Below are 17,374 nucleotides of genomic sequence, written 5' to 3'. Positions count from 1 at the left end.
GGTGGGCGTGTGACGTCACTGGCTCCTATGCTGTTAGAGCCGTCCTTGATAGTCACCTAACCACATCTAACATCTAACCCCAACCCTTTAATTTTCTTTTTTCCTCCCAACATTCATTTTTTAAAATAATATTGCGAGTTCCAAATTTTTCTCCCTCCCTCCCCTCCCTTCGGTGATGTAGGTTATACATGTGCGATCATGTTTAAACATATTTCCACATTAGTCATGTTGTGAAAGAAGAAACAGAACAAAAGGGAAAAACAACGAAAAAAAAAATACACACACACAAAAAGTGAAAATAGTATGCTTCGATCTGCTTCCAGAGTCCATCAGTTCTTAATCTGGATGTGGATATCATTTTTCAACACCTTTCATTTTCATAATAATAATTAACAGCTAACGTTTATGTGCCATCCACTGTACTAAGCACTTTACAATTGCTACCTAATTTTTATCCTCACAATAACCCTGGAACGTAGGTGCTATTACTATCATCCCCATTTTATAGATGAGGAAACAGGCAAATAGAGGTTAAGTGACTTGCCCAGGGTCACACAGGTTGTAAGCGTCTGAGGCTAGTTTTGAAATCAGGTCTTCCTGACTCCAGGCCCAGGCCCACTGCCACCTAGCTGCTCCCTTTTAGGAAGAAAACCCAGACCCAGAGAGAGCATAGTGGGCATTTAATAAGTATTTATTGAATTTGCCCAACTATCACACAGCTAGTTAGTGCCTTAAGAGCTACCACTGGGTGCAATGGTGCTCTTTCCCAGGGCACTAATGTGGTGGGTATGAGGGTGAAACCTATCAGGGGTGTGCTGGTAAATGTTTAATAAATGTTTTTGAATGAGAAAAAAATACTGTATAACACCCATTTAAGTTTCATCTGCATTATTAACATTTACTTCATCACTTTCTTAAATCTAGACAATCAACAAGACATTAAGTCAAACCTTGATTTGCAACCTTTGCTGATTTCTGGGGTTCAAATGCTCACACTGAGAATTTAACAATAGGCTCTTCCCATCCACCACTCTGACCTGGCTCCAGCACACTCCTGGCTTCCCAGGGTAACTGAGTCTGCAAACATCATGTTGTGGTAATTCACCAGCTGGCTTATCCCTTCAAAGGGCTCAAGTGCCCTGGTCCACCCCCAACCCCTTACTCAAGGTCCCTTCCTTGTGCTAGGTCGACTTCCTCCCTAATTTGGGGGGGCAAGGGTCTAAATGCCCTTGAATTTCAGCCCAAGTGCACTCCCTTCCCCAAACTGTCCTCTGTACTGTCATGGTCACGTCCATCTCATTGTAGTAATTATCTCTCAGTTGAATAAACAAGACTAGAGGCCATGTCTCCTAAACCCCCTTTCCTCTAGTGTTCCTTTCCAATATATTTTGCTGCCTCCAACATCTAAGCCCAGGCTGAAATTTATGTGCTTAAGCTGATGGCACTAAAGGAGATCTTGATGTCTCCTGCTTTTTTGCATTCTGATTTGTTAAGGGCATCTCTACCCAGCATGGTGACACAGGGTCTTATGGATGCCATGAGACTAATCAGTAGTCTGGCCTGGTTTGGGCTCATCTTCCTATCAGTCATCGAAATATCTCTCAACACCAACTAAGGGACTCTGGAGTTTCCAACATCTCAAACTCATGAGATTGCCACCAATGTGGGAACTCCCATCTCAAAATCATTGTTTGGTCACATATGTTCAGGAAAAGAAAGAAGAGATAGGCAGTGCCTTGAAAGGCTGACTCGGGCTCACCTAGAAGAGCACATACTCTAGCTGCCATATTCGATCAATAGCCATTGCTGCCAGAGGAGGAGAAGGAAAGAAGAAATCCCCTTCTTCTCCTCCCCATAAGAAATCTCAGAGAGGATAATAAGCTACAGAGAGGAAGAAGACTGCAAGAACCAAAGTTGTCTTTCCTTTTGAAGTCTACTGAATGGAAAGCTTTTCCCATTAGTGGCCAATCCTCATCACCCTGTCATAGGTTGGGAAAAGAAAGGTAAGAACCAAGGGACCATTAAGAGAATTGCTTCATCATTCTAAAGAACACATTCTGCAGTGCTAAGCCACATATATCACTGGAAATAGCTAGGAGAGCTCAGTTCAATTCAACTCTGGAAATGCTCCAGTGGGGTACGGTCTAATGGGGGAGGGGAAATGGAGCTGATTTACCTCCATTACACAGATCACTAGGCAACCTCTAGGAATCCAGTTGATAGACACGGGCAAGAGATGGGGGAAAAGGTAGCTTCACCCCAGTAGATGTCTCTGATACCTAACCCTACACCTAACCTAACCTAACCAACCTTTCAACATATTCACCTCCATCCTCACGAACTACCTATTGAAAATGAGGTATTTGTCAGCAAATATTTACGTCTGATCTCCCCTACTAAAGTGTAAACTTTCATTCCTTTATTCATCCAAATACTTATCAAGCACCTAGTATGTGTTCTCCTATCACCCCTTGAGAGCTGGAGCCTGGTTTTGTTTATCTTTATATTCTTCTCCCCAGAACTCTACCCTCATCCCCAGTCTAGGATCATGTTTGTATATGTTGTTGTTTGTTTAGTTGTTCAATCCGGCTGGCTCTTCCTGACCCTGTGGGCCATACTGTTTGTGGGGTTTTCTTGGCAAAGATATTGGAGCAGTTTGCCATTTCCTTCTTCAGTGGATTAAGGTAAACAGAGGTTAAGTGACTTGCCTAGGGTCACACAACTAGTACGTGCTTGACGCCTGATTTGAACTCAGGTCTTCCTGACTCCAGACCCAGCACTCTATCCACTGAGCCACCTAGCTGCCCCATATTTATACACAGTAGGATCTTGAGATATGTTTAATAATTTTGAACACATACAAAGTACTATGAGGGAGATATAAGCAAGTATAAGGAAGGCATGGCTCCTGCCCTCAAGATTATCTTTACCTTGACATTTGTACTCCACTTAATTTTTTAAAAATTCCTTTCCATCTTTGCATTCACTCATTTATATATTGGATTACAGTATGGTAAAAATGAAAAGCAGCTGTGGTATAAGGAAAAGCATATAGGACCACTTCAGAAGACCTAGGGTTGAGTCCTGGTTCTAATACTTTCTGTGGCTATAGGACTTTGGACAAAGTCACTCACTCTCTCTGATGGTTTGCTCATTGTAATTCCTAGCCTAGATGTTTCAGAGAGCTGTGAGGAGGATTAAATGAGATAATGTATGTGAAGGGCCTTGTGACAGTAAAAGAAATAGTCTCAAAGGTCAGATCTGATCAAATGGGACCCTCCACCTCCATAACACCTATGCTGAAAGGCCTCCAGTGATCCAGCCCACATGGGTTCTCTACTTCCAAGCCTCCCCCAAACTTGTGACTGTAACATTTAGGAGAGAGGACCCCATGTGTTTGGGGGAATCTTGTCACTTTTTTTTCCTAGGCTTTGGTTAGATGTCTTTAATTCTGAGCTAATGCTTATGCTGGCTGGTATGCCCTGTGGGAGAGCAGGGAAATGTATTTAATAGTTTCCACCCTTCCAGAGTATAACTTTATTTAATTTTTACAACATATTGCAAGGTAGGTGGGACAAATGTTATCTCTAATGAGGCAACTAGGTGACTAGGTGGTACATGGGATACAAAATTGAGCCTAGAGTCAGGAACATATGAGTTCAAATCCTGCCTCAGAAATGTATTAGCTGTATGACCCTGAGCAAGTCACTTAACTTCTATCTGGCTCAATTTCCTCAGCTATAAGTAGGGATAATAATAACAGCACCTACTTTGAAGGGATATTGTGAGGACCAAACGGGATAATATTTGTAAAGTGCTTAGCACAGTGCCTAACCCATAGCAGGCATTTACTAATATTTAATAACCATTAAATTATTATCAATAAGCAGCTCTTGTTTTGTGGTGGCAAAGAGGCAAAAACTGGGGGGGGGCATTAATTGAGAAATGGCTGAACAAATTATGGTATACTATTGTGCTATAAGAAAGGGTGAAGTAGACAATTTTAAAGAAACCTGAGAAGGCTCATATGAATTGATACAGTGAGGTAAGGTTAAATTAAAAATAATTAATTATAATATTTAACATACATTTAATAAGTGCTTGTTTCCTTCCATCTATTTCATAACTGATGAAATTGAGGCTCAGAGAGGATACTCAAGTGTTAGAAATATGGTGGAAATATGGAAATATGTGGGAAATATGGAAAGATCTGCTGGGAGTCTGGGTTCAAATTCTAACTTTGGCATTTACTTGCTATGTGACCTTAAATAAATCACTTTCTAAGCCTCAGTTTTGTCAGCTGTAAAATGGGAATCATAATAATTGTACTACCTGGGGCAGCTAGGTGGCACAGTGGATAGAGCACTGACCCTGGATTCAGGAGGACCTGAGTTCAAATCTTACCTCAGACACAAAACACTTACTAGCTGTGTGACCCGGGGCAGGTCACTTAACCCCATTGCCTAACAAAAGCAAAACAAAAGAAAACAATTGTACTACCAAACAGAATTGTTGTGAGGTATTAATTCACCTTGCCATTATCCTTTTAAGCTCTTTCCCAAAATTGTCTCTCCCTTCCCTGCTCCCCCCATCCTTTTCCATACCTACCCCTCTGATTTCTTGGCTTCCCTCAGCTACAAGCTCTAGGTTTTAGATCAGGTTGTCTAGGGCAGTGTGAAAGATTTTTTTAAATTAAATTTTATTTTATTTTCAATGAAGATCTGCCTTATCTCCTTCTCACTTACCGCACCCCCCAAGAAAGCAAGAAAAACAAAACCCCTGTTACAAGCATGCATAGTCAAGTAAAACAAATACCCACATTGACCATGTCCCAAAAATGTTTCAGAGACTCTGAGACCTTTACCTCTCTATTAGGAGATGGACAGGATGTCCATGACATTTTATGAGGCCTCTGGAATTGTATTGATCATCAATCATTAATTACTATCATATTGATGATCAGTGTTGACGAGTCATTCAAACTTGTTTGTTTTAAAGTATTTTTGTTATTATATAAAATATTCTCCTGGTTCTGTTCACCACACTGCATTAGTTGGTATAAGTCTTTCTAGGTTTTTCTGAAATTGTCCACTTCATCATTTTTTATAGCACAATAGTATACAATAACTTGTTCAGCCATTTCCCAATTGATGTCCTGCACCTCCAATTTACCAGCTCTTTGCCACCACACACACACACACACACACACACACACACACACACACACAGAGCTACTATAAATGTACATGAGTCCTTTTCTTTTTCTCTGATCTCTTTGTGGTATAGACTTAGTGTATATCTCTGGGTCTGAGGGGTTTAGGGGCATAAACTGCTTACCAGAATGGCTGGTAATTCTCAGTTCCATCAACAAACTGTGCATTAAGGTACCTATTTTCCCACAGCCACACTAGCATATGTCATTCTCCATTTTTTAAAAATCAGTTTTGTCAGTTTAATAGATGCCAGGTGGAACTGCAGAGTTGTTTTACTTTGCATTTTTCTAAATATTAGCGATTTAATGTTTTTTTTTCCCCCAATATGGCTATGGTTAACCTGAATTTCTTCCTTTGAAAACTGTCAGTACATAATCATTGATCAATTGGGGTGCAAGAGCTATTTGCGAGGGTGAAAAGGAGTTGGGAAGAAGGGAGTGCAGAAACAAGGGAAGGCAGAAATTGAAAAGGCCAGGAGAAGGGAGAGTGCGGTTGCAATGAATTCGAAGGCATGCCCCTGGAACAGGCGAGAAAAGCTTGGGGGAGGGGAAGAGAGAAGGTTTTGAGTGATCCTCAGACTCAACGTCAAAACATTGAAGAACGTGTGTTTATCACCTTCTTCGGCATGCTTTCTCTTCATTGACTCAGGGCTCCTTGCGTCTCTCCCATTTACTCTTGGAGAGGGCGGCCCACCCCGACCCCCTCTCCCGACCCCGCTGCTCCCCAGGAGTGTGGTCAAGTGGCAAGGAGACTCCTGTTCTCCAGCAGACTTTCAGCCTCTGTTCCCAGAGAGGAGTTCCTTCTGTGTCGAAGATGAGAAATCTTCAGACCTCTGGGAGTCACGCGACTCACTTTTTTGCATCCCAAACCCCAGAAACTTGACCTCACTTGGGAGCTCCAGACTTGAACTTCGCAGAATCTCACCGGAACCTTTACAACCTAATAATAATAATAGTTGACATTTTTTTAGTGCTTTGTTTAGCTTTATATTCCCCACCACCACCACCACCACCACCACAACCCTATTCCTACCCCCAGTCTAGGACCATATTTGTATAGCAAGATCTTAACATCGTTTAATGAATTCCGAACATATACAAAGTACTGCGAGGGACTACTTTGCCTTGAAAAACACTTTTTGCACCTCATCTTATTTGACCCTGGCCAGGAATCTGTGATTTGCATGGCGCAGTGGAAACGGCCCTTATCTTAGAAGCAGGCACGGACAGAGTTCAAATCCCAATTTAGCGACTTAACTACCGTCTTTCCTATAACCTCTCTATGTTAGATGCCCTCAAGATCGCTTCCAGCTCTAGATATGTGATACTAAGATTTCATTGACTGAATGGAAACTTGCTCAAACAAGCAAATTGAAACCGGTTGGTAAGTTAGATAAAATTTAAGATGTTACCTGCGTCTCTGAGAGATAAAGTGACTTGACCGGGGTAAATACTTCTGGTAAATGTCAGAGGCTAGATTATATGCTAAGCTTCTCCTGATTCTAACTAAGGCACTCTTTCCACCATACCATGCTGATAACCCAGCCTTTTGGATGGCTCTAATTATGAGAAAGTTTTTCTTTATGTCAAGCTGAAATATTTCTATCTCTTCGATTCATTGATCTAACTGTCCTTTGGTACATGAGAACCCTACGGTATTGAAGACAGCTATATGTTCAGCTTCTGCCTACCATATGTGTCTTCTACAGGTTAAATGTCTCCATTTCCTTCAACCAATTTTTGTATAAAATATTATCCAGTTCCTTCTTCGTGTTTGCTAGTCCTCTAGATTCTCTCCAGTTTGTCAAAATAAGAAATGAAGTGATGAGATTAATCTGGAATGACCTGATCTATATCCCTTCCCACCCATCCTTGCCTTTTAACAAAGAATAAAAAAGTGGGAGGGGAAATGTTCAGCAAAATCAAATGCATTAACAAAGTTTGACAGATGCAATATTCTACATACATTTTACCCCACCTCAGAATTTTCTTCTCTAGGGCCAAAATGGGTCATTATAATTACACAACAGTCAGTTTGGGTGGACTTTTTGTTCTCCTTATTTATATTATTATAGACATGTATTTTTTCTTTGTTGTGCTTACTTCACTCAGTGTCAGTTCCTATGTCTTCCCATGCTTCTCTGATTTTATTTTATTCATCATTTCTTATGGCACAACAATAGTTCTTTACATTTATGTACCACAGTTTGGTTGAAAAATGAAAATGAGGTGAGAGGTTCATAAGTACAGACATTATATATATTTTTAGATTTTTTCTTTTTTTAATAATTAATTAATTTATTTTTAGTTTTCAACATTCACTTCCGTAAGATTTTGAGTTTTAAATTTTCTGCCTGTCCCACTTCTTCCCCTCCACAAGATGGCACACAATCTGATATAGGCTCTAATTATACATTCATGTTAAGCATACTTTTTCCCATTAGTCATGTTGTAAAGAAATTTAAAACTAAGGGGAGGAACCACAAGAATGAAGCAATAAAACAAAACAACAAAGGAAAAGGACAGCAAATAGTATGCCTCCAGCTGCATTCAGACTCCCACATTTCTTTCTCTGGGTGTGGATAGCAATTTCCATCTTAAGTCTTTTGGAGTTGTCTTAGATCCTTGTATTGCTGTGAAGAGCCAAGTCTACCAAAGTCAGTTATACCACAGTGTGGCTCTTACTGGGTACAGTGTTCTCCTGGTTCTGCTCATTTCACTCAGCATCAGTTCATGTAAGTCTTTCCAGGTATTTTTGAAGTCTGCCTGCTTATCATTTCTTATAGCACAATAGTATTCCATTACATTCATATACTACAACTTGTTCAGCCATTCCCCAATTGATTGGCACCCCCTCAATTTCCAATTCTTTGCCACCACAGAAAGAGCTGCTAGAAATATTTTTGCACATATGGGTCATTTTCCCATCGTTATGATCTCTTTGGGATACAGTCCTAGAAGTGCTACTGCTGGGTCAAAGGGTATGCACAATTTTATAGCCCTTTGGGCATAGTTCCAAATTGCTCTCCAAAATGGTTGGATCAGATTTTTTTCAATGTATTTACTGGCTTCATTGGATTTTTTTCTTTTCTTCCACTTTTTTTTGGAAAAAAAAATATTCTCAGGGGGGCAGCTAGGTGGTGCAGTGGATAGAGCACCTGCCCTGAAGTCAGAAGGACCTGAGTTCAAATCCCACCTCAGATCAAACACTTGACACTTACTAGCTGTGTGACCCTGGGCAAGTCACTTAACCCCAACTGCTTAAAAAATATATATATATTCTCTGTTATATGGGATGACTCTGTGGGAGGTCTGAGGGGGAATATAGGAGACATAGGAGGAAATTTAGGTAGTGTAAAAACAAAAGATTTCAATAAAATTTTATTTTTTAAAAATAAAGTGAAAATTAAAGAGGAATCTCTACCTCTTCTGACTCCCCGTTCCCCTCCATCTTGGAATGTGGGCATCATTCAGTTTAGTACAGGCACTTTCTTTCTCCTCTTCCCTCTGGATATCAAGATCTGGACCTTCTTCTGACATCACTATTTTTCTCACTGGTAGTACCATTCATCCAGTCTCTTACTCTAGTCCCTCAGGATAAGAAGGTGTGTATGCATTAGGAAATGCAAAGAAGGAGTGCAAAGATCAGATTTCCCAAAACTTTGTGGACTAGAAACAGGAGGAAGACAAAGTCCCAGGGCAGATGCAGAATCTCCTTAACCAGGATCATTCCCTCAACCCTAACTCTTGGTTGCTATCAGGCAAACTGAATTGAAAAGCTTAGAAAAGAGCTAAATTTATTATTATTTTTTAATTTTTCATTCATTTTAAACAACTACAAAATGAGAAAAGAAAAGAAAAAAACATTGCCATGTATAAAGCAGAACATGAGAAGATTCAATATAAAACAATAAATTTCCATTTCAAGAAAATCTATATAATAAATACTACATTGTTTTCAAAACTGCCCAGCTTTTCTTTGCTTCCTCGTTGGTTTTCTTTTGTTCTCTGCTGTGCACTTTTTATTTTATTTTTCCCCTCCCCAACAAAGGCTACAATTAAATGTGGATATATACACACACACATACATGTAGATATTTATAAACATACATATATATACACATATACTCATCACATATATGTAAGACCATAAAATGCATATTTCCACATGTCTTCTCCTTCTCTGAAGATAGATAGCATCTTCCTTTATAGGTCCAAGTCTTTCCATGTTTTTTTTTAAATCAACCATTTCATCATTTCCTACACCAAAGCAATATTCCAACACAATTACATCCTATCTGAAAGATTGTCTGTGAACATTCCCCCCCCCCGCAATTTTCTGTATTTCTTCTATTCTTGGCTACGTTGGTTTTATTTATATAAAAACTTTAATACCTTTTTTTTGAGGGATCTAATTTCTGGTGTTCCCAGATTTCCCTGAAAAGGGATATAAGCCTATGAACAAGAAGAGGAATTATTTGGTCTCTCTAAGATCTTGGACTGAGCCAAGTGGGACTGCAAAGGGAAACCAGAGAAAACAGGAAAGACCAGGGCCAAGAAGGGACACTGCTGTACATTTCACCTAAAAACTCCAAACCTGTGAGGGACGTGCTACTAAATGTTTAACAACTGGCACTCTAGGGGGGAAGGGGGAATGTATGCAGACACACTTTTAAGTTTAACCTGCATTATTAATATTTCTCCATTACTTTCTTAATTCTAGACAAAACAATAAATTAAGCACTGATTTTTAGTTTGCTAATTTTTAAGGTGTAAATGCTCACACAGAAAATTTAACAATTAGCTGTCACTTGCCAGCTGTCTCTAGTACACCTCCAAATCCCAATCACACTGCAAGAACTTTGTTATTGCTGGGGAAATTGTTCCATGCTACTAGACTGGGATCTGAGTTTCATGTATTTCTTTTTTTCTTTGGTATTTAGTATTTTATTTTTCCCCAGTTACACATAAAAACAATGTTTAACATTTGTTTTTTAAACTTCGAGTTCCAAATTTTCTCCCTTCCTCCCTCCCCACCCCACCTCCATTGATAATGCAAGCAATTCAATAGAGGTTATACATGTGTAGTCATGCAAAACATTTCCATAATAGTCATGTCATGAAAGAAGACAAAAAAAACCCTCAAGAAAAATAAAGAAAGTTAAAAAAAAAGTATGCTTCAATCTGTATTCAGACACTATTAGTTTTTTCTCTGGGGATGGATAGCATTTTTCATCATAAGTCCTTCAGGGTTGTCTTGGACCATTGTATTACTGAGAATAGTTAAGTCATTCACAGCTGATCATCTTACAATGTTACTGTTACTTTGTACACAGTACATTTCACTTTGCATCAGCTCCCATATATTTCTTTATCTTTTTGGGAGGGGTAATAAAAATGTTTTTGTTTAAAATGCTAACCTTAATCCTTGGTTGCTATCAGGAAAATTAAATTGAATATCTTAGTAGGGAGCTAACTTTATTATTATTTTTTGGGTGGGAGCTAATTTCTGGTGTTCCCAGATTTATGTGGGAGGAGACAAAACACCACTCATGAAGGGTTATTAATAAGTCTCCAAAACTGAAACCATTCAATCTGTGTTCAGTTAATGCTAAGTTTATACAACATTTGTCAAATGACAACTTCTTTTCTGGAACTGTGCTATACCTGCCATTAAGGCCACCATCCTCAGCTCTTCTCACTGGAACCTTGGAGAACTTGCTTCTGGGTTCTCCAGCCCTTGAGATTTTGCCTTATCTTGCCAAGGCCCATACCTCCATGCCATATCCTGGCTGGAAGGAGCCAATAACCTCCCAACCTCACCACTATGATGACAAAAACAGCATCCATAAAACATACTTTCAATGTACAAATGAAAAAAAAAAGAAAGCAGAAGGGGACACAAGTCAAGGAATTCTGCTACTGTACCAGTGCATGCTCTGAGGCACTTATTCCAAATCCAACTCATCCTAATGAGTCAGCTCTCCAAAGCTCGGTTACTATATCCCTTTAAGGTCCTAGGGGTAGCTTGAGGGGTTAAGTTGCTGTGGGATACATCTTCCTCTTTGGTGAGGCAACTGTGGCTAAATGACTTGCCTACAGTCACACAGCTAGTGTGTGTTATGTGTCTGAGGTCAAATTTGAACTCAGGTCCTCCTGACTCCAGGGTTGGTTCTCTAACCACTGTGCCACCTATCTGCCCTTGGGATATATCTTCTAAACTTGAGTCCCCATCAGTATGCTTCTCCTCAAGATTGTCAGCTAGGAATCGTTTTAGTCAGCCAGCCTTAAGTAGCATTTAGGCAGGAGTATTTACAAAGATGGTACAGTACGAACAACTGATACAAAGAATTCCCATTAGAAGTCTGTGACATACTTCCATCAACGTGTACAGAGTCCAAGGGAAAGTGGGTTTGAGCTTAGAGACCACATGTGGCAAAGGAGAAATGTAGCCCCTTGGGGCAGCTAGGTGGCGCAGTGGATACAGCACCGGCCCTGAAGTCAGGAGGACCTGAGTTCAAATGTGACCTCAGACCAAACACTTGACACTTACTAGCTGTGTGACCTTAGGCAAGTCACTTAACCCCAACTGCCTTAAAAAAAAAAAAGAAAAAAAGAAATATAGCGCCTGGTTGCTTGAAGTCCTTTTCTCCCTATTTCAGAGTGTTCAGAAAGTTCCCCTTAGTCTCGATGCAGCTTCCTTGCTAGGCTCCTTGCAGAATTGTAAATCTATGTCCAGTTTGTCCTTGGCTCACAATGTAGACAGTGATATCAACTGAGCCAAGGATGTCCCTAGGAAACAGATGGGAAGTCCAAAATCCTCCACACTCTGAAGCTTTCAAGGTCCTCTTCTGGCCAAAGAAGAAGGAAAGGGAAAAGACCTAGCTAGAGAGCAAAGCCAAGGCCCCTCCTTACATCCCAGTTTCTCCACAGGGGTTTTATAGCCATGCCACGCTTCCTTTCATCTCTGGAAGAATATCTCAACTAGCTTGATATTTTGTAGACGACCCCTAGATCTGAACACTTGAGGTCCAAGTACCTTCCCACACTTAGTCTAAAGTCTATATGATTGCTTGTTTCCACCTGGTTAAATCAACAGGTCATTATCACTCTAGGAGAAGTTGAGTGATTTGATTAATTTACTTGATGGAGCCCCATCCTTATATTATCTTATTAAACTTGATATACATGTTTATTTTTTTAAAAAATTATTAGTAAAAGAAGTTAACAGCTTCTTATATGATTTAGTGAAGGTCCTTACTCCTTAATAATACTATTTGTTTGTGCATGTATATCCCTATAATACATGTGTTTATATGAATTACATGGGGTTGATAAACCTCACAAACTTTGTTGTAGCACCTCAGCTTGCTACTTGATTCATTTCCATGTTCATTTTCATTATCCTGAATTCTAGGGTAATCCAAGGGTACATTTGGATATTTTCTAATTAATTAACAACATCACAAACTCTTTCTCACTAGTTAATCACTTAGCTCAGAACCTCTACCTCAATGCACTAGATATTATTCAATAAACTGGAGAAATCTTGTTCCCCATAAATCGTTACTCCCTACCATCTCTCTCTCTCAAAATATGTGTGTATACATATATATATATATATATATATATATATAATATATAGTTGTTGTTGTTCAGTCATTTCAGTTGTGTCTGACTGTTGGTGATCCCATTTGAGATTTTCTTGGCAAAGGTACTGGATATGATTGCCATTTCTTTCTCCAGCTTGTTTTACAGTTGAGGTAACTGAGTCAAACAGGGTTAAATGACTGGTCACATAGCTAGTAAGCGTCTGAGGCCAGATTTGAACTTATAAAGATGAGTCTTCCTGATTTCAAGCCCAGGCTCTATCCATTGTTCTACCTAGTTGTCCTTATGCATACATGTGTATGTAATATATATGCACACACACACACACACACACACACACACATATATATATATATATATATATACACACACACACACATAATCTCCTAGGATTAACTCAATAACAAAGTTAATGACTATACAATTCGATAGCTACATAATCAGTACGAACAAATAAAAAACATCCCAACTTTAACCTTTGTTTCAAATGGCATCTCCTACAAAGGGTGTCTTAATAAGCATGATATATAACTATCTACGATATTTGAGCTATGAGAAAAATCACAGGCACAGACACCTCTAACCATCAGTGTATTCTATTTCTAGAATAATGGTGCAACTATTCAATTCACTCAATGTAGGAAGCAAAGTGTCTTCTCAAGAATTCCCTTCACCCTCTTCACAACATAAAGGTTGATTTCCAGTCCTAGAGAACAAGTGATGAATCTCACCTCCCTCTTTTCTAGAGAGAAGATGGATGTGGAATGTTGCATATGCTATGTTCAGACATGGTTGCTGTGTTGGTTAATTTTACTTAATAGTTTGTCACAAGGGAGGATTCAATTTGTCTAGGGGAAGGTGTACTGGTAATTGACTATGATGTAAAAACAAAAGGTACCAATAACTTTTTTTAAAGGTGTTAAGTACATTAATTTGAGAGACTGTTATCTGTCTTCTTAAGCTCCAATATACTAAAAAGATTTCAACCAAATATTCCTTATAAGAAAGGAATCAATTAGGGAGTCCCTAAGATTTGTTAAGCACAAATATTCACTGAAATGGCTGGTTGCTCAGGGTGGGTAAAATTTTATTGTAGAAGCAAAGAAACTAAGACCTCAAATTGCAGTTAAATTAGAAACAAAGGCCTAAAAAGTATAGATTAAGCTTCACTGCTAATGCTCTAGTGTAGAGGAAAAGAAAGTAATAAACATGAATGAAATATTTCCATAGAAAATTTTGTAACCATTAAGGTTTCACATCTTGAGGACCATTAACATTATATATGTCTCATCTTGTTTACACTACAATAAGGTATTTGAAAATGCTATCTTGAGATAAACAGTTCTATCCTAATCTGTAACATTTTATGTAAGTGACAAACCAGAAATAACTGCCTAGATTACTCTGGAGAATATATAAAAACTACCAGTTCATGTCTATTACTCAGAGCTCTCTCTGATTGCATGGTGTTACTATGTCCATTTCGGAAACTACTCTCCTGCAAACTGCCTTATTTATACAATGAAACTTTGATTCTAAATAGCTCTAACTGTAAACACAATGCAGAAATATTTCGGGTTTCTGTTTTTGTTTTTGGTTTTGTTTTTTTTTGCTTAGATAGTATGTTGCATTGGAAGAGGACACAGAAAATAATATTTGCCAGTGTCTCTCTCAAGCTGTTTAATTAAAAAAGTGTTAAAACGATGATAAAAAGAAAATGAGTAAAATGGTAGAGAAATTTCCATTATTTCATCAGATGAAATCATGACTTCCAGAATTTATAGAAAGCTGATACAAATCTACAAGGGTAATTAAAACCTGCATAAAAGACAAAGCAGTTAATAAACAATCAAAAAATGGTTCAGCCTCACTATAATTAAAGTACACATTAAAGTGACCATGATGCCACACTGCCCACATATCAATTTGACAAAAACAAATAAAAATGGTAAAATGTGATACTGCTGCAGCTTTTAGGAGACAGAGTCAAATACTACTAGTGGCTAATGAAATTTAGTGCAATTTTTCTGAAAAACTATCTGGCAATACCCAATGGAGGCCATAAAACTGGGCATATACTTTGACCTCATAATCTCCCTATTGGGGAAAATATCTACTTAGGAAATAATGTAAAAGATGAAAATACCAATTGATACAAAGTGTTTTTGCTGGTACTATCTAGACAGTAAAAAGCTGGGAATAGCTTAAGTGCCCAATATAGCAATAAGAATTGGTTAAGGGGATTGTGATATATCAATATAATGGAGCACTCCATGGTAATAAAAATAATAATAATAGATACCATTTATAAAGTGCTTTAAGGTTTGCTACATGTTTTTCAAATATTATGCCTTTTTAGCCTCACAACAACTCTAGGAGGAAGGTGCTATTATTAACTTCATTTTACAGATAAGGAAACTGAGGTAAACAGGGGTTAAGTGACTTAGTGACTTACACTCTATCCACTCCACCACCTGATTTCCTCTAGAATGATAAATGCAAGTAATATAAAAAATATGGAAAGGTCTATATGAAATATTTCAAAGTGAAAAAATAGCAGGACTTAAGTGTACTTACAACTATATTAAAACACACACAGTCATAAAGACTGGAAGGGTGGTATTTATTAGCAGCCATTGATACCTATCTATCTTAATTAATTTACTTATTTTCTATAACCTGGACTTACATAAACTTGATATACCTACCTATTTAACTTTACAATTTGTTACAAATTTGATGACACATAACCTCCCACCCTGACAAAATTGTAGCAGACCTATGACTAGGAAGTTGCATGCTTTTCTCCAAGGATTATTTATCCCAGATGAACTTGGGACAAAGTAAATAAGTACTGAGATTGACTTCTCAGAAAATCATGCAGGGGGATGAAAAGATATTCACTTGGTCCTTGGACTTTTAAGGATAATGTCAATGAGCTTGCGGAAGATAGAAGCATGAATAATGGTGGTCACAATGGGGCAGGCAAGTTTGCATGCAGCTAATCTAATGAACAGTTGTTCAGAGAACCAGCAAGAGTACTGTTCGAGGCTTTTTGCAGTAAACTGAAGCAGGAGAACAAATTCAGCTCTTAGCTGGTGTAGATTATCATGAATTAGGAACAACACCCACCCCTACATCTATGGGTGTCAGGAGGTTTGCTTTAGACTCAATACTTGTCTCTTTTGCCTGAAATGTGAAACAGCCCTATTGAAAATTCAACATGAGGGGTGGCAGGGAAGATGTAATAATTGGAGCTTCTGTGATGCATATGTGTTACTTGCATTTTATTACACCTTAATTCATTGTTCAACTGTTTACCAGAGTCATAAGACCCTTGAACAGAGGTTTTGATTGATACAATATGCTGGAAAAGAATGAAAGCAGGGGACAGAAAGGTGATGCAATGTATACAGTGCCAGACCTGGAGTAAGGAAGACCTGAGTTCAAATCAAGCATTGAGAGCCACTTACCCCCCCAATATTTTCCCCTTTGCTATAAAAGCTCTCCCTTGCCTCTTTTACACAAGAAAAATTTCCCCATTCTACCTCTCCCTTTCCCCTTCTCCTAGTGCATCCCTTTCTCACTCCTTAAAAAATTTTTTTTAGATCATCCCATCATAATTGACTCACCCATGCTTTCTATGTGGATTCTTTCTAACTGTCCTAATAATGATAAAGTTTTTAGAAGTTACATGTATTATCTTACCACATAAGAATGTAAACTATTTAAATTTATTGAGTCTCTTATGATTACTCTTTCATGTTTACCTTTTTGTGCTTCTCTTGAATCTTGTGTTTGAATATCAAATTTTCTATTCAGCTGTTTTAAAAATTTTTAATATTTTATTTTTCCCCAATTACATGTAAAAACAATTTAAACTTTTTTTTAAATTTTGAGTTCCAAATTCTTTCCCTCCCTCCCCATTGGGAAGGCAGGCAATTTGAGATAGGTTATACATGTATAATCATGCAAAACACATATCCATCTAAGTCATGCTGTGAAAGAAAACACAGACAAAAAGCCCATCAAAATAAAAAAAAAGTATCTTTGATCTGTATTCAGGCTCCATCAGTACTTTTTCTGGAAATGTACAGCACCTTTCATCATAAGTCCTTCAGAATTGTCTTGAATCATTGTATTGCTGAGAATAGCCAAATTATTCACAGTAGATCATCATATAATATTGCTGTTACTGCGTACAAAGTTCTCCTGGTTCTGCTCACTTCACTTTGTGTACTGGCCGCGCCGACCTTCTCCTCCTATAAGGAGCAGGCTGCCAGAGTCATACTCACTCTCGAGTCTTCGGTCCTCAGCCGGATAAACACACAGAGACGAGCCATCGGGAGGCGCCAACACCAGAGCTTTATTCAGAGGCCATCACAGCAAGCCCAAACAGCAAGGCCAGAGCAACAGTGCAGGAGCCAAGAGAGAGAGCGTGATCTGACCACGCTCGTTCCTAAGTACCTACCTAGACCCTCCTCTCCAGACCGCTTACTAGCCAATGATTGTAGGGTCAGATACCAGAAGGGGCTGTCTGAGTTTAGCACA

The 17,374-nt window shown here is 38.6% G+C and overlaps 1 long non-coding RNA gene across 1 annotated transcript in view; it reads right to left on the bottom strand.

Annotated features, from left to right (window-relative positions):
• Positions 1 to 5,953: 5,953 nt before the first annotated feature.
• The window catches only part of LOC114053412, a 39,207-nt gene continuing 27,786 nt past the window's right edge, over positions 5,954 to 17,374 (bottom strand). The window contains exon 3 of the long non-coding RNA XR_003570378.1: positions 5,954 to 6,152. This is a non-coding gene — a long non-coding RNA (uncharacterized LOC114053412). The remainder of the gene's footprint in view (positions 6,153 to 17,374) is intronic.

This window comes from Vombatus ursinus, unplaced genomic scaffold, assembly GCF_900497805.2.
Source record: "Vombatus ursinus unplaced genomic scaffold, bare-nosed wombat genome assembly UNPS02014811.1, whole genome shotgun sequence".
NCBI lineage: Eukaryota > Metazoa > Chordata > Mammalia > Diprotodontia > Vombatidae > Vombatus > Vombatus ursinus.
The sequence above is the reverse complement of the archived record's forward strand: the minus strand, read 5'-3'. Positions and strand labels throughout refer to the sequence as shown.